Source organism: Macaca mulatta, chromosome 4, assembly GCF_049350105.2.
Source record: "Macaca mulatta isolate MMU2019108-1 chromosome 4, T2T-MMU8v2.0, whole genome shotgun sequence".
Classification (NCBI taxonomy): domain Eukaryota; kingdom Metazoa; phylum Chordata; class Mammalia; order Primates; family Cercopithecidae; genus Macaca; species Macaca mulatta.
Window position 1 is genome coordinate 166,582,865 of NC_133409.1, and position 25,539 is coordinate 166,608,403.

Genomic DNA, 25,539 nt, shown 5'->3' on the forward strand with positions numbered 1-25,539 from the left:
ACATTAGGTTTTATAATTTGATGCTTTAGACCTGGTTGACAATTCCGATTCTGTATGTAGGATTGAACTTTGTGGGAAATAGCAGTTAATTGTATTTTTTAATGCTTAAAATGATATTCTGGGCAAGTTTTGTTTCTTTATGGACTATAGCCAGAATCCTACTGTTTTTCAATTTGTTTAAATGCAACAGCTTATACAACATATGTACATGTTCAGTTGAAGATAAAGGATATCATTATTTTTAGCCTATTACAAAGAAAACCACATTTTCTCTTAAATGTCTTGATATAAAGTAATTTGAACACAATTTCTGCACAAATCATTTTCAAGAGATTGGCTGTCAAGTGTATTTTTTTAAGTAGCACTTTTATAAGAACCAATGAGACTTTGCAAATTTAGATAGATTCTAAGCCTGAAATGTGGTTGAAGATGTCAGTTTTTAAACAGCACTTTGAGAAGTAGTTAACTTAAAAGTATAGCAATTCAGAGCATACTGAGAATGATTTTGAAGAGTAAAGTCTTGATACACTGAAAAGAAAGTTGACAGATTCACTACAATTAGGAGACAAGGAGGTACAACTCCCACTTGTGAAAACTTTTCTCGTCTAACCAACTTCTAATACTTGCCTACGAAAATCTTCAGCAAATCCTTACTCCTTTGCAGCTCCTAAATCTACTGTATAGAATTCTTCCAGTTTCCCAATAGATGCTGGCAAGGCTGTAGAGAAATGGGAATGCTTTTACGCTGTTGGTGGGACTGTAAATTAGTTCAACCATTGTGGAAGACAGTGTGACGACTCCTCAAGGATCTAGAACCACAAATACCATTTGACTCAGCAATCCCATTACTGGGTATTTACCCAAAGCATTATAAATCATTCTACTATAAAGACACATGCACACATATGTTTATTGCAGCAGTATTTACAATAGCAAAGACTGGGAACCAACCCAAATGCCCATCAATGATAGACTGGATAAAGAAAATGTGGTACATATACACCATGGAATACTATGCAGCCATGAAAAAGAATGAGTTCATATCCTTTACAGGGACATAGATGAAGCTGGAAGCCATCATTCTCAGCAAACTAACACAGGAGCAGAAAACCAAACACCGCATGTTCTCACTCATAGTAGGAGTTGAATAATGAGAACACATGGACACAGGGAGGGGAACATCACACACCAGGGCCTATTAGTGAGTTGGGGGGAAGGGGAGGGAGAACATCAGGACAAATACCTAATGCATGAGGGCTTAAAACCTAGATGATGGGTTGATAGATGCAGCAAACCACCATGGCACATACACACCTATGTAACAAACCTGCATATTCTGCACATGTATCCCAGAACTTAAAGTAAAATTTAAAAACATTTAAAAAATAAAGAATTCTTCCAGTTTCCTTATGGCATAATAATGGAAACAGAATAATAACATGACAGCCCTCCTTTCCTTGTTTTAAGGAAAAGTAAGTTGTTAGACCTGTGAAGAATGACAGAACTAAAATAGAATCTTCTCTCAAGCCTTGTGTGTGAGTGTGTGTATGCACGTGTGCATGCATGCATATGTGCATGCTCACACGCATGCACAAACCTACACATTTGTTTGAGTGCACCAGTTTGAAATAAGAGAAAAAAGTGACATGAAACTCACTTCCCAATTTCCGCCATCATTAGCAATACGTTTTACTAATTCTGATTTGTTCTACTATTGTGTCAAGGCTTGTTAATGTGCCCCATGCATTGGCAGACAAGATGATATTATGTGGAAATTGTGTCTTGTCTATTATAAGAACCTGAATATTTAAGTATTGGAGATTTTTGCCTGACATTCTTCAGTCTTGTCACTCACTACTGATTGAGCTTTGTAATCTATATATAGGCATTAGATGAATCCATAAATGAATGAATTGGTAGTTTCCTCAATGTTTGTTATTTTTTATCATAATGAAGGTATTTCATGACCTTTTACCAGTCTTATCACATCTTGGAAAGAATTACTATACCTGTGCCATCTCTGAAAACCCTACCCAGGTACATTCTTGTAGTTGGGCCATATTTTTCTCAATTCAGATGTACCCTTGAGGTCCACTTTCCTTAGGTGGATGTACACTTACATACACTCACACACCCACATGCCTACAATATAGAGAAAAAAAGGTAAATAGTAACCGATCGAGGTAGTGCCCACTATTCTCTTCAGTGAGTTGATATCCCCTCGTCCCATTCCACAAGATGAGTGCCACAATGACGATGCAACCAGATTATATGCCCACACTCACAGTGGCTGGCCCTTTTGAAATTACTGGGAGATTATAATGATACAGACTGTAGGGTTGAAATAATTGTATTAAAATCATTTTTCTGCCACTTCCAAGTTCTGTGATCTAGGACTGTCCTTAATTAATCTCTCAGAGTTTGTTTCCTCGTCTGTCATATGGGAACAATAAACCTACTTTTACAGGGTTGTTGAGAAGAGTGAATGATAACTGATAAAAGAAATTCAAGTTTTGTTGGTTTTAATCAGAAATTATAAGACTTTTAAAAACATGTAAATGTGCATCCCTAATTGCTTGCAAGTGGTGCAAGGTGATGAGAGGAGCCACCTTTGTGGGAGGAGTAGGTAGCAACCTCTGCTGACTTCAGGGCAGTGACTCTCCACCTTGGCTGCATAGTAGAATCACTTGCGGAGCTTTCCAAAATTCTGTTGCCTGAGTTGTACCCCAGACCAGTTAAGTAAGGATCTCTGTGGGTGGAACCCAGACATTTGTACTTTCTAAATCTCCCTGGGTGATCACAATGTGTAGCCAAGTTGGAGAACGGATGCTTTAGGGGAATTTAAAAGTTTTCACTCCTTGCATTGGCTGAACTGATGATAGCCAGAATTCTACAACCTACACTGTATTCTTTTTGCTTAAAATAAACAGAGTCTTAGCTATCATGCTAAAAGTGTATTATTTCTCTTGGTTATACACAGTTTGATATGAATTCGTTTATTAAGTTTTCTCCAAACAGCCAATCTTAATGGGTGAATGTTGGGCTTGGAAAGAGAACAGAAGTCTATGGATATCTGAAGACAGGGGCTCTTCACTAGAAGGGCACAAACACAGAAGCAAATGCAACCCAAAGAATAGGAAAGTCAGCAATTTTAAGCTACTGTTGCTTTTGGAAATTAGTTCTTGCAAAAGCACCACCTCAAAAAGTGGCTGGCTTCCCTGAAAGCTCAGTATCCTGGCTCTGGTTGGTCATCATTCTGGAAAACTTGCTGCATCTTTAAAATGTAGGATGAGGTAAAACATTTAAATACTGGCTGAATACAGTCATAGTGTAACCAAAAGCCAGAAAATTAATTTTTAAAATAATATATTTTTTAAAGTTTTCTTTTTTCAGGAGAAAAGACTAAAATCACTTCATACTCAAAATCTCTCTTACCCGTTTTCAACAAATGGTGCTGAGACAATGGAAAAAGTCACAGGGGACACATGCCAAAGAAAAATGTTGAATGCTTACCTCACACCATATACAAAAATGAACTAAAATGGATCAATACCCTAAATGTAGGAACTGAAACTATAAAACTTTTACATGAAAACAGGAGTAAATCTTCATGACCATGGATTTGGCAATGGATTCTTAGATATGACACCAAAAGCACAAACAACAAAAGAAAAAAATAGATACATTGGACTTCATCAGCATCAAAGCTTTTGTGAGCCAAAGGACACTATCAAGAAAGTCAAAAGACAGCCCACAGAATGGGAGAAAATATTTGCAAATCAGTATCTCATAAGGGTCTATTTTCTGGAGTATATGAAGAACTCTTACAACTCAAAAAGAAAAAGACAAACAACCCAGTTTAAAGATGGACAAAGGCATTGAATAGAGATTTCTCCAAAGAAGATATATAAATAGCCAATAAGCTTATGAAAAGATGTCCAACATCATTAGTGTTTAGGGGAATGCAAACCAAAACCACAATGAGATACCACTTTATTATGGTCACCCATTATGATGGCCATAATTTTTTTAAAAAAGGAAAATAACAAGTGTTGACAAGGATGTGGAAAAAATGGGAATATACCTGGCTGGTAGGAATGTAGTATGGTGCAGTCACTATAGAAGACAATTTGGCAGGTCCTCAAATAGCTAAATACAGAATTACCACATGACTCAGCAGTTCTGCTCTTAGGTATGCACTTAAGAAATTTGCAAACAAGTATTCAAACAAAAACATGTACATGAATGTTCATAGCGCATGATTCATAGTAGCCCAAACATGGAATCATCCCAAATGTCCATCAACTGATGAATAAATAACAAAATGTGGTATAGCCTACAATAGAGTATTATTGAACTAAAACAAGAATGAAGTACTGGTACATGTTACAATATGAATGAGCCTTGAAAACTTTATGCCAAGAGAAAGAAGCCAGACACAAAAGGCCACATCTTGTATGATTCAGTTTATACACAACATCCAGAATAGGCAACTCCTTGGAGACAGAAAGTAGGTTAGTCCTTGCCAGGAGCTCAGAGGAGTAGGGGACAGGGAGTGACTGTTTCATGGGTAAGGGGTGTGATGACAATCTTCTGGATTTAGATAGTGATGATGGTTGTTCAACATGTGCGTGGAGTAAAAGCCACTGACTTACACACTTTAAAAATAGTTAAAATGCTGAATTTTGTATTATGTGAATTTCATCTTCATTAAAAAACACCCCTTGGACCCCATCTCTTCTCTAATCCTGCACGTGTAGCTTTAAACCAGTCATTTTACCCTTTGTGATTCTATTTTCGTCTTATTCTGTTTTTTCCTCCAATGTCCAACTTCTGCAAAGAGACATCTACACTGGTCTTCATTTCCTTTCCAGCACTTCCATTCATCACTCTAGATTCTACACCTGACCTAGAAAGGTCTGTGCTAACTCAAACGGAAGCTTGGGCACCTCTTCCTTACTAGAAGGGCATTCCAGTGATTGACATTAGAAGTCAAGTTCCCAGCATGGCCCTGCCACCAGGCTAGACTCGTCCATTGCACTGTCACCAAGGAATGTTAAGTCTTGGAAACAGATGGAGGAACTCGCACGGCGTTTCCCAGCAGGCACAGGCAATTCCTGCAAACTTAGGAGAGGGAAAGCCACACGAACAAAAATGTAAATTTGTGTGAGAAGACGTGATGCCGTTACTAGCAGAGTTTAAGTGCTTTTAACTCTGGATAATGGATAGTCTGCTCTGATTGCCTCGAAGGTGGATCTCCAAGACAACAGAATGGTCTAAAAGTGGAAGGAAGCTGTATTAATCATTTTCTTAATTTTCTTTCCTTTTTTTTTCTCTCTTTTTCTGCTGGGGTCAGCAGGAATGGGAATCTTTTTTTTTTTTTCTTTTTAGATCAGTCTTATTATGATTATGATTATACTGAAAGACCTGGATGGGAGGAATGCTGCAATCTGAATTAAAAATAGCATTTTCTGTCCTCCCACACACAACACTTGAGTGCTCTGAATGCCTTTTATAAATGCAGACTTTCTGCCTGGCTAGATAAAAGAAGCTGTCACTTCATTTCCATAACGAAGTCATTCTCGGGAGAATTCCATTGTTTTAGCAATAGAATTTTTGTAAAAGGCCTCTTATTTTGCCTGAAAAAGGTAACAAAAATGAACTTTTGAGAGCTTATTCGACAAAACAATTAAGGAGTGAAGAGAGATTTTCTCCTTTTTTGATATGTTAGGAGTTGTAAGTGTGAGAATCCCCTGAGCCATGATACTAGGATAAACCCCTAAATCTGCGAGATGAAGGAGGAGGGGAGAAATCCTGTTATTCTTTCTACTAATAGAAATGGGGATATGCTCTTCCCCGAGAATGTGTGTCCTAGAGCCAGGTGACACACAGATGTTGCTAATTCTAAAGAGTTTTAAATATTTAGTTTTAAAGAGAGGTAGGAAACTTGTAGAATGCTCATAGTGTAAAGAAATTCCTTGGGGTTTTTAATGAAACGCAGTCATCAGGTATTTTAACTGAGTTTCAGGACTCTTAAGACACACCACGCATGGCTGCATCTTGCCAGCGTCCTTTACTCATAAAATAGTAGTTGATATTTTCCTTTATTTGCATTGGAAATGTTGCAGCAAGTGGAATACAGGGTCCTTCATAATGCAGTGTGACTTGTAGCGGGCTCAGACAGGCATGTGGGAATGTGGTCACACTCAGCACCCCTCTCTTGTGTTTCCCCATCCCTCCACATGATGGATCTGTGCTCCAAATATGGTATCAAATCTTCAGCGCCACATTCATAGAAAGAAAGAATAATTGTATTTCTTGTTACTTACCCGGCCCTACGTAACCCACATCAAGGTATACCTGTCTTTGGTGTTTCAACAGGTAATCCCTAGATATAATGCCAAGTGGCATTTCTGCTACATGGTATTCACAGTTGAGACCATTGAAATCCCAGTTTTAAGCTAGAATGCTTTTATGAAGCCTCCTCCAGAAAAAGAGAAGTTTTCAATAGCACCTTTGTCTTGCAATACTTTTGTTCTGATTGCGTCAGAAAATTGTAATATTTAAACAAGGAGGCAGTTACTCGGAATAGTATTAAAAGAGAAGTTTAAAGTATAGAGTTGTTGTATCTGTTGGCTTTTAATTTAGTAAAACAAGTAGACCAAAAAGAAAATGAGTGCAGTTGACGTAATATTATTATGGAAAGTTCTGTGGGGGCAAACGTTATGCAAAAGTTAAGTAGTTAAATCTGGCACTGATTTTGAAGTTTGGAAGATAATTCTGTTGTTTTTGAGCTTTGAGTGACTTTTACTAATATACCAATACTAACTTTTTTTTGAGAGAGAGAGAGAGTCTCACTCTGTCACCCAGGCTGGAGTGCAATGGTGCAATCTCGGCTCACTGCAACCTCCGCTTCCTGGGTTCAAGCGATTCTCCTGCCTCAGCCTCACGAGTAGCTGGGACTACAGGTGCCTGCCACCATACCTGGCTCATTTTTGTATTTTTGGTAGAGACAGGGTTTCACCATGTTGGCCAGGCTAGTCTTGAACTCTTGACCTCTAATGATCCGCCTGCTTTGGCCTCCCAAAGTACTGGGATTACAGGCATGAGCCACCACGCCCAGCCTCAGTACTCATTTTTTAAAGCATGATTTGATGTCCCAGCTGTAGCCATGTAATTTTGCATAGTAATATTTCATAAAAAGAAAAGGAAGTTGTGGCTTTGATAGGATGCTTCCAAGATCGTGTTTTTAATACTTTTGGTGACTTCTGTTACTTGTGTCTGTTCAAAAGGACAGAAGTTGGGAGATGCATACATGGATTCTGTCTCTTCATTTTGTCTTCACTCCCTGTTTGGTACTTTGTGAAGTCAGGCCAAATAAAATAGTTGAAGATACTATCATATAACTCCCAATATTATGGCAAAAAGAGAATGAGAGGAAAATATTTAGCTATTTCTTTTTTAGAATTTTTACTAATTGCGTTATTAAAAAGAGGCAAATAGAGCAGGAACTGAAAGAGACTTAAAGTCAGAGGACTGGACTGCACACATTAGCATCTTGCAGACCTTAGCTGCTCATGATTTACAAATGCTTCAGAAATTATCAAAGCATGAGGCACAGCCTGTGTCTCCACCTTCCCCATTTTCACCAAGCACTTCTGCAACACCTAAACACTGACCTTTTCAAGCAGGCATGAAGAAAACTCTCCTCTGGGCAGAAGGTGTGTGATGACTCATGGCAACCAGAAAGGGGATGTGTAACTCAGGTGTTGTGGAGTCTCTGGGCTTCTAAACCCAGACCTCCCTGTCTTCTGGCCCACTGTTCTTTCTGTTATGCTACAACAATCCCTGAAGGACCTGTGTGTTGAACAAATAAGGCCAGGAATAAGTTGTCAATAGGAGCACATGACATCTTGTCTTTAAAATACTAATTTCCTGAGACATCATTCTACAGCTGCTCGGCACAGATTGGGTATTTATCATCTCTGTGTTCAACTTACATTTTATTTTCATTTTATTCTTGATATGCAGACATACTTTTCTCCAATGTATAATTATATTTCGTAGCAAACTTTGCACTACATCCATAAGATGTAACCTGCATACAAATACACGCACCAGGAGAGTCTTTGTGTGAATAAATCCTTACTTTTATGTGATAAGCCATGCTAATGATAAGAAACAGTGGCATGGATCAACATGAACTATAATTTTTTAAAAAGCTTTTGAGGATAGACATTTTTCCAGCGTATTTATCTCTGTGATAATGTGTTCTTTAGGCAGATACTAATTTTGGATTTCATTCCTTGAACACAAACCAGTGAATATACACAGAGAATATTCTGAGTGCGTGCTAGGTATCCAAGGACAGCCAGTTTGTAAGAAATTGTACAATGGATAACTCACATAAATGATCAAATGTTGACTGAACGGGGAACACATATGTTGTGAATAAATCATGTTCTTCAGAATACCTTGAGTTGTGGCCTGCCTCCCACGCTGACCTCCCTCCAACTCTTCTTGAGGTCTGACTGGACCCTCAGTCCAGCCCTGCACTGGAGATGCCTCTCCCTGGGAAAGGGGTCTTTTTGGCCCAGCTTGCCTGCCACGTAAGCTCCTCGGTGGGCAGGGTGGAGACAGGGCTCTGCACCCTGCTGGGCTGAGTGTGCTCATTCAGAGGAAGCATTTCTGAACTCTGCAATTGCTAGCAGCCCTGGCAGCTTCTCTTTATTCCTCAGAAAGAAAATACAAAGAGTTAGCTTTAGTCCTGAGTTGGGAAAAGAGGCTCTTGTGGAACATTTCACTGATGGACTGGGGAGTTTCCTTAGAGGCTTATGTGATGATTTTTCTCCTAGTCACCCAAAAGGGTGTTCTTCCATTTGATAACCATGGAGGACAGAGACTCAAAGACATGTAACATCTTCGAGAATAATGCAATATAATGCCATGTTACCAATCGTTAATCAACGAATATTGAGCAAAGAGTTATCATTTGCAAAAGCACCATGAAGCTTACAAAAAGAAGACAGACAGAAACCCTACCTTTACGGAAGTTACCACATTCCACTTGGGGAAATGACACCTATTTTAGGATAAGGAATAAAATGATTAGTAACACAAGAAAAAGGAATTTTTAAACCATAGGCGTTCACCTGCAAAAACAAAACAACAACAACAACAAAAACCTTCTGACTGAGAAAGTTGTAGAATAAGAGGATAAAAGAGTCATAGAAAAAGTGGGATTTGAGCTGGTCTTGGGAGGTCTGGCTTACATTTTGACACGTGGAGTAGAAATGCAGGCTCTCATAGAGGAAGTGAGAAGCTCACTGTGGCTGCTGCAGTGTGCATGAGGGAGAAGTAGAAATGAAGTTGGAAAAGCATGCTGGGGCCAGATTGTGAAGATCTTCAACATCAAATAAAGAATTTCAAAGATGTTCAGTAAGCTGTAGGAACCAACGAAGGTATGGATGGCATGGGGAAGTTGTGTTATATAATGTTTACTTTAGGAAGTTTGATCCAACAGGGATGACTCAAATAGTTTAGAGAGAGAGCATTGATAAGAAGACCAATGAGCAGGCTGCTGTGAGAGGAACTCAGTCTGAACTAGCATGGGGCGGTGAAGATAGAAAGGGTGCAGAATTGGTAGGACTTGAAAACTGATGGAATGTGGGAGAAAGAGGAGAAGATGATGATACTGTCAGCTTCCATCAGAAATGAAAGAGGAGAAGCTGGATTTGGAGCAAGGGACTGGGAAATTTTGAAATAAACATAATTTATTTCCACTGCATATATCCAGGAGTTTGTAGGGGGTGATACCAGGGACCAGGATACAGATTTAAGAATGATAAACAGTAGAAGGAAATCATTATAGAAAGTAAAGAGAACTGAGCAGATAGCCTTAGGAAATCTGTCCCGTAGGGTTAGAAAGAACAGGGAGAGCAAAAAACTGAAGAGGGGCTATAAGGAGTAATATAAGGAACCCAAGAAAGTACCATCTCAGAGAAATTAAGATTATTTGTTTACTTTAGTTGCAATAGACAAATTAAACTCAAAGTGATTCAAACAAAAAAAGGAGTTTATTGTATTATATGTGGATTGGTTTTCTATTGCTGTATGGTAAATTACAAATATAATGACTTAAACAACACCTATTTATTATCTCAGTTTCTGGACATCCGAAGTCCAGGCATAGCTTACTTGAATTATCTGTTCAGAGTTTCATAAGACTGAAATTGAGGTGTCGACAGGGCTGCCTTATCATCTGGAGCTCATGGTCCTTTTTCAAGCTCACATGGTTTTTTGTATGTAGTTTCTTGTGGTCTCGTAGGACCGAGGTCCCTGTTCCATTGCTGGCTGTGAGCTGGGGGCCACTGTCAGGTCCTGGCATCCACCTTCCGTTCCTTGCCACATGACTTGCCTCCTCCATCAGCATGTCCTCTCTCATTCGTGGTACAGCCCCATCCCTTTTAGGGTTCTCTTAATTAGATCAGGCTCACCAAGATAATCTCTCTATTTTAAGGTCGGTTGATTTTGGACCTCACTTATATTTGCAAAATCCCTTCACAACAGCAGAACCTTGATTACTGTACCATTGACTAACTGGGAAGAGGTGTGTGTCTGCCGGGGGGCATGGCAATCTTGTGGGCTACATTAGAATTTGGTCTATCATAATATAACTAAAAATTCCAGGGATCAGGCCAGGCGCCATGGCTCATGCCTGTAATCCCAGCACTTTGGGAGGCTGAGGCAGGTGGATCACTTGAGGCCAGGAGTTCAAGACCAGCCTGGCCAACATGGTGAAACCCCATCTCTACTAAAAATATCAAAAATTAGCTGGGTGTAGTGGCGGGTTCCTGCAGTCCCAGCTACTTAGGAGGCTGAGACAGGAGAATCGCTTGAACCCGGGAAGTGGAGGTTCTCAGTGAACTGAGAGTGCGCCATTGCACTCCAGCCTGGGCAACAAGAGCGAAACTCCATCTCAAAAAACAACAACAACAACAACAACAAAAAAAACAACAACAACAATAAAAATTAGCCAGGTGTGGTGGCACATGCCTATAATCCTAGGTACTCGGGAGGCTGAGGCAGAATTGCTTGAACCCGGGAGTCGGAGGTTGCAGTGAGCGAGATCGTGCCACTGCTCTGTCTGGGTGGCAGAGCAAGACTTCATCTCACCAAAAAAAAAAAAAAAGTTCAGGGATCAGTCTAACTTTTGGCATGGCTGAATCCAAGGGACTTTACCGTCATCAGGACTCAGATTTTCTGTCTTTCAGCTTTGCTCTCTACTGGGAAGCTGCCTTCTCCAGTGGATTTTCCTTAAGAGGTGAATAAAGAAATCAGCTGTTAGTAGCATCCTGCTCCCATGGTCTCACTAGGAAAGAGTGTGTTGCTCCTCTTAGTTCCAGGTAGTCTGAGAGAGGCCTCTGATTGGCTTGCCTTGGGTACATGCCTACCCCTAGACCAGTGACCGTGGCTAGAGGGTTGCTGTATTACGATTGTCCAGACCTGGGTCATATGTCCATCTTCCGGGCCAACGTGTGAAGTCGTCCCAGCCCAGATAACAGCCAAGGGGAGAGATCATTCCAGAAAAGATGCTGTTGAGGCAAAAATGCTAGTCTACTAAACAAAAGGAAAAGAAAATGGAAGGAACTATTACTGGTGAACTGTATCAGACGTTGTTAGAGAAGTTAAGAGGAGGACTCAGCAAAGGTCACTGCATTTAGAAGGCAGGAAACCATTCGTGACCTTTGGAGGAGAAGGAAGGTTACTAACACAGAGAAAAGTGGTAGAAATCAAGCTCCAGAGTTTTAAGATATAGGTGGTGAAATACTGGCATTGAATGTGTAGTACAACTGTTTGTTGGTAAACAAGAGAGAGGGGACAGCCATTTGGGACGGTATTAGGGTATTGATAAGGTCTTTTAGGAATAGCAGTGACTGAGTATGCTTGGAGTATGTGAAATTTCCAGTAGAAAGGAAAAAGACTGAAGGGAAGTTGGGGGCAGAGTTGACCCCAGCAGGATCTAGAGCCAGTAGGAGGAGAATGGATTAAGAGCCCAAGTAGAGAGGCCACACACAGTGTAATAACCTGGGTTATATAGTATGTGAAGGTTTTTGTTGTTTGGTTTTTGGGTTGGTTTTTTTTTTTCAGTCATTTATCGCTCCTTTAAAATAGACAGGTATCATTGCTTTCAATGTAGCTATCATATGGTGATTAAATATACTCAGAAGATCCTTAGCATCTCTCTGGCCCTGTAATTGACAGAAACATTTAACCTTAGAGAAGTGGTTCTCAAAGTGTGGTCCCTGGACGAGCATCACCTGGGAACTTGTCAGAAATACAAGTTATCTGACCCCACCCCAAGCCTACTGAATCAGAAATCCCACAGATGGGTCCTAGCGTTCTCTGATTTAACAAGACCCTCTAGCCACTTCTATTCCTTTCTTCTCTCTTTTTGAGTCGGAGTCTTGTTCTTCCACCCAGGCTGGGGTGCAGTGGCGTGATCATAGCACATTGCAGCCTTGAACTCCTGAGCTCAAGCCATTTTCCTACCTCAGCCTCCCAAAGTGCTGGGATTACAGGCATAAGTCACTGCACCTGGCCTTCTCCAGCCATTTCTGATGCTGTTCAAGTTTGAGTATCACTGCCTCAGAGGTCTGCATCTCCCCTCTCATGCCATGAAGGTTTCCTTAATAGTGGCTTTGAGAAGCTATGAGAACTAAGGATGTAAGCTGCTGGTGACGAGGAAATGGGGGAGTTTGTAAATCTTGAAAGGAGATGACAACTGTTCAAAATCCACTAGTGACTAAAAATGTAATGGATTGGAAGAACAGAATATAAAGGCTTAGTTGTAATTTAATTTTTTTCGAGTTTGTGGAGGGCTGACACATGATGATGACAGGCATCATCAGAGTTTCAAGTCCCTGGAGGACAGAGAAAGGTGAAATGGGCTTAACGTATAGCTGTAGACTGGTGATTCTTTTGGCGTAAGGGTTAAGTCCTAGAACAGGTTTTGGATATGGATCATTTAATTTAAATCCAGGCTCTTCCACTAGACGCTATTAGGAGGTTGCAAAAGAAGGGCATGGCAAGGTTTCTTTCATCAGGGAGCTTAGAAACTTTTTGAGCCTTCAAGACTTAAATAAATCCAGTGGAGTATAAAAAGACAGTATAACAAAGTGCTGAACTGAAAAGGACCTTGGGTCAGAATGTGTGGTAGAGACTGTAAGTGCTGTGGGCAGTCTGGGGAAGGAGAAATTGGCATTGTGTCATTTTCTCCTCTAGGCAGAGGATGAAACTGACAGCCCGGCGTCATTTCCCAGGTCCGATGGCCAGATATTGGACAGCTTGGCTTCAGGAAGTGCTTTTTCTTGTCCTCTCTCTCCTTTCTGAGTGAGTCAAAGTTGCCAGGTCAAAGTGAAGGTTTGTACTCTGAGACTTTGAATGTGGAATATTGTTAATATTTTTGTTTGTATGAGAAGCCTGTAGAGTAAATTACATTTTATCTTGGGTATTTTAAATGGAAAGAGACTCAAATAGAAGTTTGGCATATTTGTTTCAGACAGGCTTTCAGACTTACTCCATTCATGGGGAGAACATGAATGAGCCTGTTGGATGATGCTTTAATGTTGTAGGATGAAGAAAGCAAACTACTGATTTTCCTTAGTGGAAGAATTAAGTTGAGCCAGATCTGGGATGATAGGGAAGAAGAAAACACTTCAGATGAACATGACATTTCCACTGCTTTTAATTTCTTTGCACCTTGCTTGCGGCTCATGTGGGTAAGTAAACAGAGCACTGAACCAAGAACCAAGAGAGAGGGCTGACAGAACACTGTTAATGGTGGGCATAAAAGCTGTTTAAGTTCAAGAGAGAAATGATAAAAATACTGTAATCATCAAGGGGCAGCCAGAAATTTGGTACCTGATCCAAGGTACTTAAGATGTTTTTCAGAAGTCTACAAGTAATGTGATCTGTTTTCAGTCCTTTTTGGGGGAGGGTTTCTTAACTTCAGCTGTGGCATGCAGGTGTCAACAAGAGAGCTTCCTTTTACTTCACTGTGATGATGGAGTGACTTGGGGTGCATTAGAGAGCAGGGTCATTATTTACCATCACATCAGGAATAACACCTGCATCAGGGGTGTTCCTCTCACAGAAATTAATCACAGAGAAGGTGTGTGTTGCTCTGATGGCCTAGCAGTCAGAAAGATGAATCATCTCTTATTTCAAGGTACGGAGAACAGTTGTGTCACTCATTTCTTTTTCAAGGGGACTCAGTTGAAATGGCAAAATAAAAAGGAGTGAAATAACAGAAAACAGTTGTACCTCGCTAGATCAGTTCGTGTAATGCACAGACTGTTTCCTCTACCTGGAAACCTGATGCCTGGCTAACTTCTACTCATTTTCTACTTTCCTGCTTGAATGTTAGTTTTGTAAGAGAAGCCTTCCTGAGACCCTTCTTGTAAGTGAGGTACCCCCATCATGACTACAAATCACAATGTTCATTTTTCCTTCATACTGCCTATCCAGCTTTCAAATTTTATGCATCCACTAAAACTCATATAATTATTTAATGTCTGTTCCTCTTGAGGCAGTGAGCTCCTTGGGTGCAGGATCCTGAGCTATTTTGTTTACCATGTATTCCCCCGTCAAACACAGAGCCTGGTGGATATAGCAAGTACCAAGTAAAATTGTATCAAGTGAATGATTTAATTAATGGGAAAGCACTTGGTAAACTGTATTCATTATGAAAGTGATGGTTAATTATATGTAGCAGACACCTCCTTTCTCTCTTCTGCCCTAATTTGGTCTCTCCATTTTTTAGTAGTTCTTTATTTTGAGGTATACTTGTCAGTGTGTTACCAATTCCAAATCTACGATTTGTTATTATTCATTCTTGTCTTTCTTTTAGAGATGAGGGACCACTCTTTTTTTTCCCTGAGAAATGGTATTAATGACACCCACAATGCTAATACTACAACTCTGTTTTTTCTGTGCATGCTCATGATTTGAAAGAAAAAACATGACTGGCCTTTGTCGATGATGTATTTGGGAAGCAGACAAGATTCTAGTGTAGCACTTAAATTCTGTTTCTCGTCATCCACAAAGCCGCTAATATAAGTTCCTGTGCCTCAAGTGTGCTTCTCAAAAGTACACAAGGCAAAATAAGTTGATAGTATCGTTCCAGGAGAAGCTGTTCCTCGGTCAACCTTAAAAGGGGGAAAAAAATCAAGAAATCCAGGTGTGGAAAATATTAATGATCAGGATATGAATAAGTCTTTTCATTAAAAGCAACAGCAAATAAAAAGTTATCCAATCCTTTTCCATCAGGGCCTCGCTGTGCTACTTTGGTGGGTGTAACTGTTGTCTTCGGTGGGCGGAAATGGCAGACAGCCAAGTGGAAAATTTCACAGCGTCGCAAACATTCAGTGCACAAAACGCCGCAAACCAGCAATCTGAGGGAGCCGTGTACCAAATAACCACGCTCCCGCATGTGCCCTACGGCCCACCTTACACTCTTTCTCTTAGCTTCCTGCTTGATGCCTTCACTTTCTTTTCCCCAGAGATTCCAGATTCTTCGTTTCTGTTCCTTTTCTTTCCTGAAACTCAGCACAGTCGGGCATGCAGACGTTTGGATGCTCCAGGGATAGCTGATGATTGGTGCCTGGCCAGTGCTGACTTTTGTATTCTGGCTCCAGGGCTCAGGAACAGGCTTATGACCACCAGTAACGCTTTGCATTTACATTGTGGATTTCTTCTCTGGAACTGTGTGTGCTTGGCAAGAATGATCCTCTTGATCTTCTCCATGACCCAGTAAGGTATGACAGTGGTAGAAGGTGCTAGTCCTTGGCTCCTTTTGCAGAAGAGTAAAGCCACGTGGCCTGTTTTGAAGCTTTTTTGCAAGTCTGCCTCTCAGCTAAGATTGTGTCTGAAATCTCCCAGAAATGGCTTCAACTTTAGGGTGAGGAGAGTCCGGCTGTACCATGCTGTGTCCTTTTTGGGAAAAGAGCAAGAACATTGAACTTCTTTTTTAAGAAAATGATCTTCGGTGAAGTATCAATTCGTCTAATTGGTCGTGAGACTTTATTTGTTGAGATAACAAGTGATTTGATGATGCGTTTACCTTTTTCTTTTTCTTTTGCTCTATTTCCATGCTAGGTATTTCTCACTTCTCTGTGAAAGGAAGGAAGACCACGCCTGAGCCCAAGAGCCCTCAGGAGCCCTCCAGCGCCTGTGGGAAGTCTCCATGGTGAAGTATAGGCTGAGGCTACCTGTGAACAGTACGCAGTGAATGTTGTAAGTTAATAACCAAGAACAATATCTGTAGTGGCTTGCCTTGTCAGGATTCATGAATCACTTGATGTAACTGAGCCAGGTGTTGAAGGGGTATTAGCATGAGCTCTAGGTGATCGTCCAATTAGTTTCTTTTTTTAAGGGAAGAAGTCCTGTTTGTATTTGCTGGAACTTGCCTTTCTCTCAGCTTCTATGGCATGCTGAAAACTAACTACTTCAGGAATAAAAGGATAGAACGCAGTGATTCTTTCATTGTAGGAACCTCTTTTCTACCGGTTCAGCCTAATAGTATCAGATTTAGAGCGGCCCCTTTAAACTGGGCTATTGCAATTCTTTTAGGTTGGTGAGTAGCAGGTAAAATTCTCCAGGCTAAGGATTAGCAATCAGCATTTCCATCCAGCAATTATTCTGTATGTGCAGTTGATGAAAATCACATTTTTCTCTCTGGCTTTTAAAATCTTGAGGTATGCAAGTTTTAAGCAGTTATGTGTGGTACTTCACTTATTCAAAATGAGCTGATTCACTGGTTTTGATCAGGTTACTGGCTTGGGATTTTGAGACTAGAAAAGTTTGTTCCCACTTGTCACCTGATGGCCGCCTTGCATGACAAGTTTTAGTATCAGGAAATGGAAGAGATGACATAGTGTGACTTCAGGGAGCCCTTCCACTAGGAAATAATGCAAGGGTGCTCAGCCCTGCTACTTTCTGGAGAGTTTACCTTGTTGCTGGACTGTGTCACAAAACAAAGTTAGGAGATTTTGACTAGGAAAGAATATAGCTGCATGAAACTCAGGATGGCCTATGAACACCTCTGAGGATGAAAAGATACTCTCTTCAAATTTTGGGAAATGACAAGCCAATTTCTTCTAAATTTTTGTTGTTTTTGTGTATATATAAATACATATGAATATTTCTGCAATATATATGTATATTCTTGTTTATGTATGTGTATATATCTATATATATATTTTTAGGTTTCCAGCTTCTTGTGAACTCGGCCAGAAAACTTTTTTGAGCATGTATTACCTATTTTTTTTGCAGTTGCCTACAAGATTTGTAAAGCGCAAAGTGCAGCATATATCAGGGAGAAAAGTATTGACATGGAAAAAAATAGTTCCTAATATTTTTTGTTTCATAGATTTCTAAACATTTGTATTAAAATATGCATATGTATCCATGTCATATCCTCAGGGTTAAATAATTTAGTAACATTAATATGAGCTTATTAAATTCAAATTTTCCCAGTGCTTCATTGAAAGCAGACAGCGGGAGACACTGAAGCCTCATTGTATTTCCATTCTGTACACGTTGGGTCTAGTGGAAATCAGTCAACCTGGAATCAACTGACCTGAATCCTATTCCTGCTGTTGAGATCAAGTACCTTGGCAACCTTGGGCAAGTCGCAAACCCCCTATAAAGAAATATTTTGCAAGTCTGTGTATTGTTCCATACTACCTTATTTTCAATTTTTTTTTTTTTTTTTTTTAATTGAGATGGTGTCTTACTCTGTCACCCAGGCTGGAGTGCAATGGTGTGATCTCGATTCACTGCAACCTCTGCATCCCAAGCTCAAGCGACTTGCCCACCTCAGCCTTCAGAATAGCTGGGACCACAGGTGCACACCACCATGCCTGGCTAATTTTTTGTATTTTTGGTAGAGACAGAGTTTCACCATGTTGTTCAGGCTGGTCTTGAACTCCTGAGCTCAAGTGATCCTCCTGCCTCTGCCTCCTAAAATATTTTGATTACAGATGTGAGCCACCATCCCCAGAGCATACTACCTTTTTATTAAGCAATCAGCATCTTGGTTTAGGGTCCCTGTAAGGGGCAGAGCATTGTGAAAGCACTATTTTACTTATTTATTTATTTATTTTTTAAAAAAACCTTATTATAAAAGTTTCTATCACTATCAAGGAATAATTGTGGGCCATGTTAGATTTGGGTACTCCAGTTACAGTGTGTTTTACTAGAAATCATTTTCCCAATCAGGTAACTGTTAGAATGCACTTCTGGTGGTATTGTTTAAAGCATTTTTATCCTAGGAAACGAGTGTCTTATGTAAAACTGCTTTAGGTTTCAGGCTCTATTTAAATAACTCGTGCAGTTACCATAATCAAGATAGCTTTTGTTTCAAATCTAGTGGGGTTTTTTTGTTGTTGTTTTAACCGTTGCTTTGAACTGTTCATGTGACACCCTGTCAGACCTCAAAGATTAAGTGAGGTTTTCAAAGAACTTCTGAAGTGTACATTTTAAGATGCCACATGGCAGACTTGAAGTAATTTTAAAATCCTTCTGTAAATGGAGTGTGTTGAAGAGCAAGAAAATACCAAATTCTAGTGAACTCTTTCTGCATGCTAAGTACTTTCTTTTCAAAACCACATTTGGTTGGTAGGGGCAGTGGGAGTTCCTTGTTTTCTTAGTAAACTGTGATGTTGGTAACCTTTCATTGTCTGGGCACATGTTCACAGCACTGGTTTTCTATCTTCCCTGGGTTTAGTGTCCTGCGTGCCCCAAAGTCTGTTCCATGGAGAGCTGTTGCAGTGGAGAAGGCAGGCGATTTTCAAAGAACGCGTGTTTGCACATGGACAGGGTCTGGGGGTGGGTGTATAAATGTGTGAGTGATAATCACAGCAGCCATTGGAAGTCCTGGTTCCCATGCTCAGCAGTCCCTGCAGATGTTACTCCTTGCATTCATTCCTCTGCATGTCCCATTAACTGCCTCTCAAATCTGCCACCACTTATCAGCAGATGGCCTTTGCCCCTGAAGATGTTTCAGACTGGCTCTAAGATGGGGGATCTTGTACAAGAAGAGAATGGTGCTGACACTGAACTCCGAGTTAGCAGACCTGGATTTTATGCACAGTGCTATTGTTAGCTATATAACCTTGGGCCCTCTCCACCACGGGGATTCATTTTATGATGGACAACTTGAGAAAATTCAGTTAAATCACTTGCAGTGGTGGTTCTCACCCTAAGAGTCTCATGTTGCATAAAGTATCAGCCTTAGATGAGGCCGATTGAACCTTTATTTTACCTTCTTGGGTTCCTAAAAATCAATGATTTGGCACTACCTCGTTTACAGCTGTTTTTAAAACATTGAGCACAGTCTTAAGGTTACAAGAAAACAAGAGTTATTACATCTTTCACTACCATGAAACCCTTTCCCCAAGACCCTCCTAGGCACCATATGACAATTCAAAGGTATTTCTTTGAGACCATCCTTAGACTATAGCTTTAGCTGTTTAAATTTAGGGTCCATACTCATTGGTCCTTTTGAAAATAAACAGGAGCCATTTTTAAACTTGAATTTTCTAAAACTAACCACCTCTGTGCTCAAATATTGGTTAGAGTCTAAGCAAGGAGAGAGAGATCCGTATTTCATTCCTAAGCTTCTCTGCTTCCTTAAGTAAGAATTCTTGAGTTACCTTATCAAAGCAGCCTTCCCTGATCTACATAAAATAGCATCCACCCCATCCCTCTCAGTCCTCTAGCCTTCTGTGTTTTTTCTTTTAAGCATCTTACATATTATATATTTATTTGTTAATCATCAGTCTCCTCAACTAGTCTACAAGCTCTGCAAAAGGAGGGATGGTATTCTTATTCTTATTCTTATTCTTACTCCTTATTCTTATTCTTAGTCTTATTCTTCCCTGGTGAATGGATAGTACCTAAAATACTGCTTGTTCCCATAATAGGCAATCAGTAAATATTCATTGAATGAATGTCTAAGGATAGAGTAAGTGTGTCCCTAGGCCTCTCATGTGTGGGCCTGAGCCATTAGGAAAAGGAACATACATGCTGTTCTGATGAGATTGCTTGAATCTGACAGCAGTTTAAGGGTGTGGGGAAGGGATGGAGAGTCTAGACTATTTTCTTTTCCTTAGAAGTGGATACTTGATGTGTATAAAGAAATGTGAGGAGGGAACAATTTGTGTAAAAAAAAAAAAAAAAAAAAAGTTTTCTAGACCTATCAGTAGAGTTTGGGGATTTTCTAATACTTTTTTTAAAAGTCTGCACTGTGTGTATTTCCTCTCCTTTTCCATTTGAGTGGTTTGCTTTGTCACTTGTTTGTGAGCATCCTGCCCTGGCTTTCTGTGAACGGCGGTGGTTTTGTCTCTTATCATCACATCATTTCATCACTACTTACGTTCATGTTTCTTTTCAAAGTAGGACCGGGCCCGAAGTGCTGTATCTCCCTAGAAAGGGGCTGACTGAATAGTACTTCATTCCAGTGCACACCTTAGAATGAAAAAATGGTGTGCTGGTACAAATGAAACCCATTTAATGTCTCTGTGGTGTGTGATGGGAAGTTCACAAAAGCTTTCTTAGGGAGGCATTGTGCTATTTAGCTTTTGAGGACAGCAATAATAAACGTTTCTGGAATTCTGTGTATCTGCGTAGTCCCTTTTCAGAATAACTGCTCTGAGTGCAGGCATTACATTATTCCTAGGAAGAAATGGAGAGACTAAAATAAATACGTCTGTACCTGTGTAAACAGCATTATGCTGTCTGTATAAGTCATAAAAAATGGGAGCTGAATTTCTCTTACTCTGAATCTCCGGAGTAAGAGAATTGCATACACACACTCTCTAATAAGAGCAATCTGGGAATTTTCCTCTGTGTCTGTCAATTTGTACCTTTTAGATTTGCCATCTGTGATACCAAATTCTCCAGCACTATCATAAAAAAAATCTGAAGTAGGTAAGAGGGTCAGGAGAGAAGGGGAGATTCCACCACTGTTGGACAAGTGAGGGAGAACAATCTCCTTTTTCTTAAACCCTTGCTTGTAATGGTCCTGCAAATTGACCTGCAGATTGTAAAGGCAGAGAGGGTCTGACTGAGCTTACTCCATCCAAGTGCGCTGGGAATCGCTTCAAGTCTTCTAGAGTTTTCTCTTTCACCCATTTCTCTCTCTTCCTCAGACTTCCTCGAATGGCTTCTGATTGACAGCTTCGCTAGTTCCTGGCCATTGCCCCTGGTGTGTTATTTGGGATTGGCACCTTTGGCAGGGTCTTTGCAGGAGTCACTGCTTCTAAGAAGTGGTGTCAGAGCTACCTCCTGAGGCAGCTGACAAAGTGCGCCCATCCCAGGCACACCCTTTCCCCTTGGCACCTTCTTCCTCAAGTACTCAGCTCCTTCTCTCAGCATCTTGGACAGGACGAGGAAAATGCAAAGAACACTCAGACGTTGTGGAAGGAAAAAAGTTCATGGATCTTTTACAACCTTCGCGTTCTATGGGGGGAGGAAAACATCAACAGCCTGGTCAGGCTGCTTTGTAACTGAATAGTGCTGAGGTAAAATGCTTTTGTCTTCTCTTTAAGTTTAGAGTTCACTCAATACATGATATTTATTAACAGACTGTTGTGTGCCAAGATGTTCTTGAGTCCATCAGGGATCCAGTGCTGAGTAATCTGTACTTACCGCTGTTTGAGACTCTAGGAAGGTGCTATGGGAGGATGTACTTGGTGGCGGAGTCAGGTGTACGAAAGGGACTATGGGTAAGAGTCATCAGCGCTGGAATTTCAGGGAAGACATCTAAATTGAGCCTTCAAACAGAGGTAGAATTTCAACCCAATCTATGTGTGTATTTAGGGAAGACAAAGGAGGCTTTGAGAAGAGACTAGGAATAGTCTTTTGTGTACTATTTCTGTGTCTGGGCATGTGAGAGCTCGGAGCCAGAGCTTGCTTTCCATCAGAAATTGTTTGAACACTGACAAAAACATAGCATGAGGATTTGTAGCACATGGTCACCAGGCCACCATTTTCTTCAGGATCATTTTAGATCTTTTTTTTTTTTTTTTTCCAGACAAACTCTCTCGCTGTGTCGCCCAGGTTGGCATGCAGTGGCACGATCTCAGCTCACTACAACCTCTGCCTTCTGGGTTCAAGTGATTCTCCTGCCTCAGCCTCCCAAGTAGCTGGGATTACAGGCGTGCATCACAATGCCTGGCTAATTTTTGTGTTTTTCATAGAGACGAGGTTTCACCATGTTGGCTAGGCTGGTCTCAAACTCTTGAGCTCAAGTGATCTGCCCACCTCGGCTTCCCAAAGTGCTGGGATTATAGGCATGAGCCACTACACCTGGCCCATTTTAGATTTTTATATGTAAAAGTTGAAGCAGGAACTTGAGATGCCTAAAGAATGATGCCTCCCGGAGTTAATAAGGGCAGTGTTTCCAACTGAACTTTGGACAGAAAAACACATCCAAAACTAAAGATATATTTTTTAGGTGGTATAAGTTCAAAGTGCTCAATGTTCGAGAATCCACAAGAAAGAAGGGCAGGGATGAATGAATAGTAATAAGAACTAGTTGACATTGTTTTGTCGTAGAACCCAAACAAAATCTATTGGTTCTTAACAACACATAAATTACTCCTTAGGACCAATGTAAAGAGAAAAATAGGTAACTTCATTTTTTAATTATCTAAATTTTTCACTTTCGTAAAAGAATCATATTATACCATAAAAATATTAACCACATCTCCAACTTAAATTCATGTTAAATTTCCAGTGGTAGCTATGTAGTAAATTATTGCTAAGTAGAATCGTAGACTGAAAGAATTAATCCATCTTCTATAAATCCTGAGGATTATGTTAACCTTTTCCAGACACCTAAACAAGTATGTTACATGATTCAGAAAAAGTCATTTTTGACAAGTATAAAATGATTTTTAGGTGTGATAGCAAATTAGCTGTTTGAAACCTATGTTAGAGAAATTAAGTTTTCAGAGTAATTTTTTTTCTATTTGTGCTTATATTCCTGAAACGACTTACTTAAGAAGAGTCTCCTTAAATGGAAACATAAATGGTATACAAATGGCGATCCTCTGTTGTCATCTTTTATTTCCAAAACTCAGGCAGGTTTTTATCATCATGCTCTTTGGACTCTTAACCATCTTCTTCTACTTTTAAATTCTACTTCTTTCTCACTACCTTTATAAAGAGCATCTTGTGATCTTTTCCCAGTCTTGAGTGCCTGGCACTGGGAGGTGACCTGCCCACATTGTTGGCAGAATTCGCTGCTGGACCCCTGCACAGGTCCCGGGCTGTTGGTTACGTGTTTCAATCTGCACATCAGCCATCCTCACCAGCCTTCCTTTGTGCATCTAGAAATGAAAATGCTCTTGACAAAATGGTATTCTAAAGTTTCCATTAGGTTGCTCTTCATTTCATTTTTCCTTTCTTCTTCCCAAGCCTTTGTGGCTTGCCTAGAATTGAAAAAAAAAAAAATGTAATTTCTCCAGGGCTAAAATCCAAGACTTTAATAGGCAGTCTTAATCCAATGCTCCTACGAGTTGCTACCCGTTATAAGCATTGTAAAACTCACCCTGGAGAACAAAGAGAACTGGGCACAAAGATTATTCTCTTCTTCTACCATGGCAAGCCATAGTTTTCCGGTTTCCTTTGACTTTGTCTTCTTTGATCTCTAAAAGGAGGTAGAGGAGTAGAATGCTATTGTTCAGAAAGGAGAAAGCTATTACTTGTCCAAACAGATTGTTTTTTCCTTCTCTTTGGCAACCTCGATGGCTCTACCTGTTTCTGGCTCTCATACTTCTGCTTGTGAACAGCCTTCCTCCCTAATTTTCAGGAAACTAACAAATTAAACGTGCAGATGTCAGGTGGTTACTCCATATCTTCTGGCTCACATAGTTCAAAACAGAGTCATTCAGCGTCTATCTAAAGCTAGTTCCTTGCCCCTTCTCAGTCACCACCACATCAAGCACAAATGTAGATGAAAGGGTAGTGTGTCAAGGTGAGAGCTGCCCACTGGGTAGTGTTACTCTGTCACTCACCATAGGGAACAGATTAGCTGCCAATCAGTATCTCATCGCTGTCATCGGAGTTTATAATCCAGGTTCCCAGCCCCACTGGTGATCTATTTCTGTGCCTCTGCAGTGACGCCAGTTGTCCTAGCAATGTGCTGGCTGGCACTTCGTTAAAGGCAAGTGAGGGAGTGGCGGTGGAAGAGGGTGGCCTCGAGAGGGTCAGAAGGGAGTTGGCAGTCACCTTGCTCAAAGAGGATTTTCCATTTCCCTCATCTGGGCAGGCCTCCAGGAGGAAGATGTCACTTACTAAGTGTATCATGGGAGTGTCACTTACTAAGGATCATGGACCACATGGTCTTTCTGGTACAGATAGAATCCCATGGAGAATAACAAATGAATTAATGGGTAGTCCAGGCAGAATGTGGGGACTGCCGGGCCAAGATGTTAGGTGATCTCAGGGCATCTCATGGTGTCAGTGTTTCTTGTGAATCAGGTTAATGTTCTGGTTGTTGATCAGCACCGGCATGCAGATTTGGAGACATGAGTAGATGTTTCGGAGGAATCAGAGGTCAAGGGAGGCAGAAGGAAGGGAAACACCATGACAGTCCCTCTTGGCCACTTTTCCTGTTGACAGGTCTGGCCTGAAAGCTGTCCAGTGTAACGAGAGCCTTCTTACAGAGCTCTGGTAACTTATCCATGCTCCCAGCCTTGAAGAGGAATACGGCTCACCTTGTACTCTTCTTTTTAATTGCTCTCCTCTCTTTATGCCACATTGAATTGGCACTAAATGACTTTTTCTGCCATTTTCTGATTTGGATCCGAAGAACATGGAAATACTGTGGATTGTATCTTAAAGTCCCTGTCCAAGGTGGCCTTGCCTAGATGAAATCTAAAATGGCCAGTCGAGTGACATTGGCAGACCTGGGGGCTTCCCTCCATGGCCACTTCTCTGTGGAAACCCCCAGGCAATGGATTTGGTGACATTTTCTCCTTAGAGTGCTTCTGGTCTGTGTGGTCCTGGAGATGCCAAGACATTTTTCACGGAGAAAGATACTTAAGGTGGGTCTTTGCAAGGAAATGGGGAACCAGGAAGACTGATGAAAGGGTGTCCCCCGAGCACTGAAGATCCACAGATAAAAGGAATTTTGAGGTATGCATTGTTGCCTTTCCCTTCACGACTAAAAGAGTTTTTGTAGTCTCATTGACCTTCATCATTTGTTCCACTGAATGACCACACTCAAGCCGAGATAATTGCATGAAACTGTGTGCTTATGATGGGAAAGGCATTTAGCGTGTAACTGACCATTTCTAGCACCTTTTGTGTACTCAAAAAGTATTCACTTCTTCTACCATAGCTGAAATAAGGGCTGGTAGTGAAGATCTGGGACTGAAATTGAAATAAAAGAAAAACTCCAAGGGTAGCTGTTGGCACTTTCAGAGCATCCCGTATTTTCAGGATGTTTCATATGAGATAAAGTAA

General features: G+C 40.6%; 1 protein-coding gene across 1 annotated transcript in view; it reads left to right on the top strand.

Annotated features, from left to right (window-relative positions):
- The window catches only part of ATXN1 (ataxin 1), a 280,578-nt gene that overhangs the window by 83,631 nt on the left and 171,408 nt on the right, over nt 1-25,539 (top strand). The window contains exon 3 of the mRNA XM_028847819.2: nt 16,159-16,296. The gene's annotated coding sequence lies outside the window, so the exon portion shown is untranslated. The remainder of the gene's footprint in view (nt 1-16,158; nt 16,297-25,539) is intronic.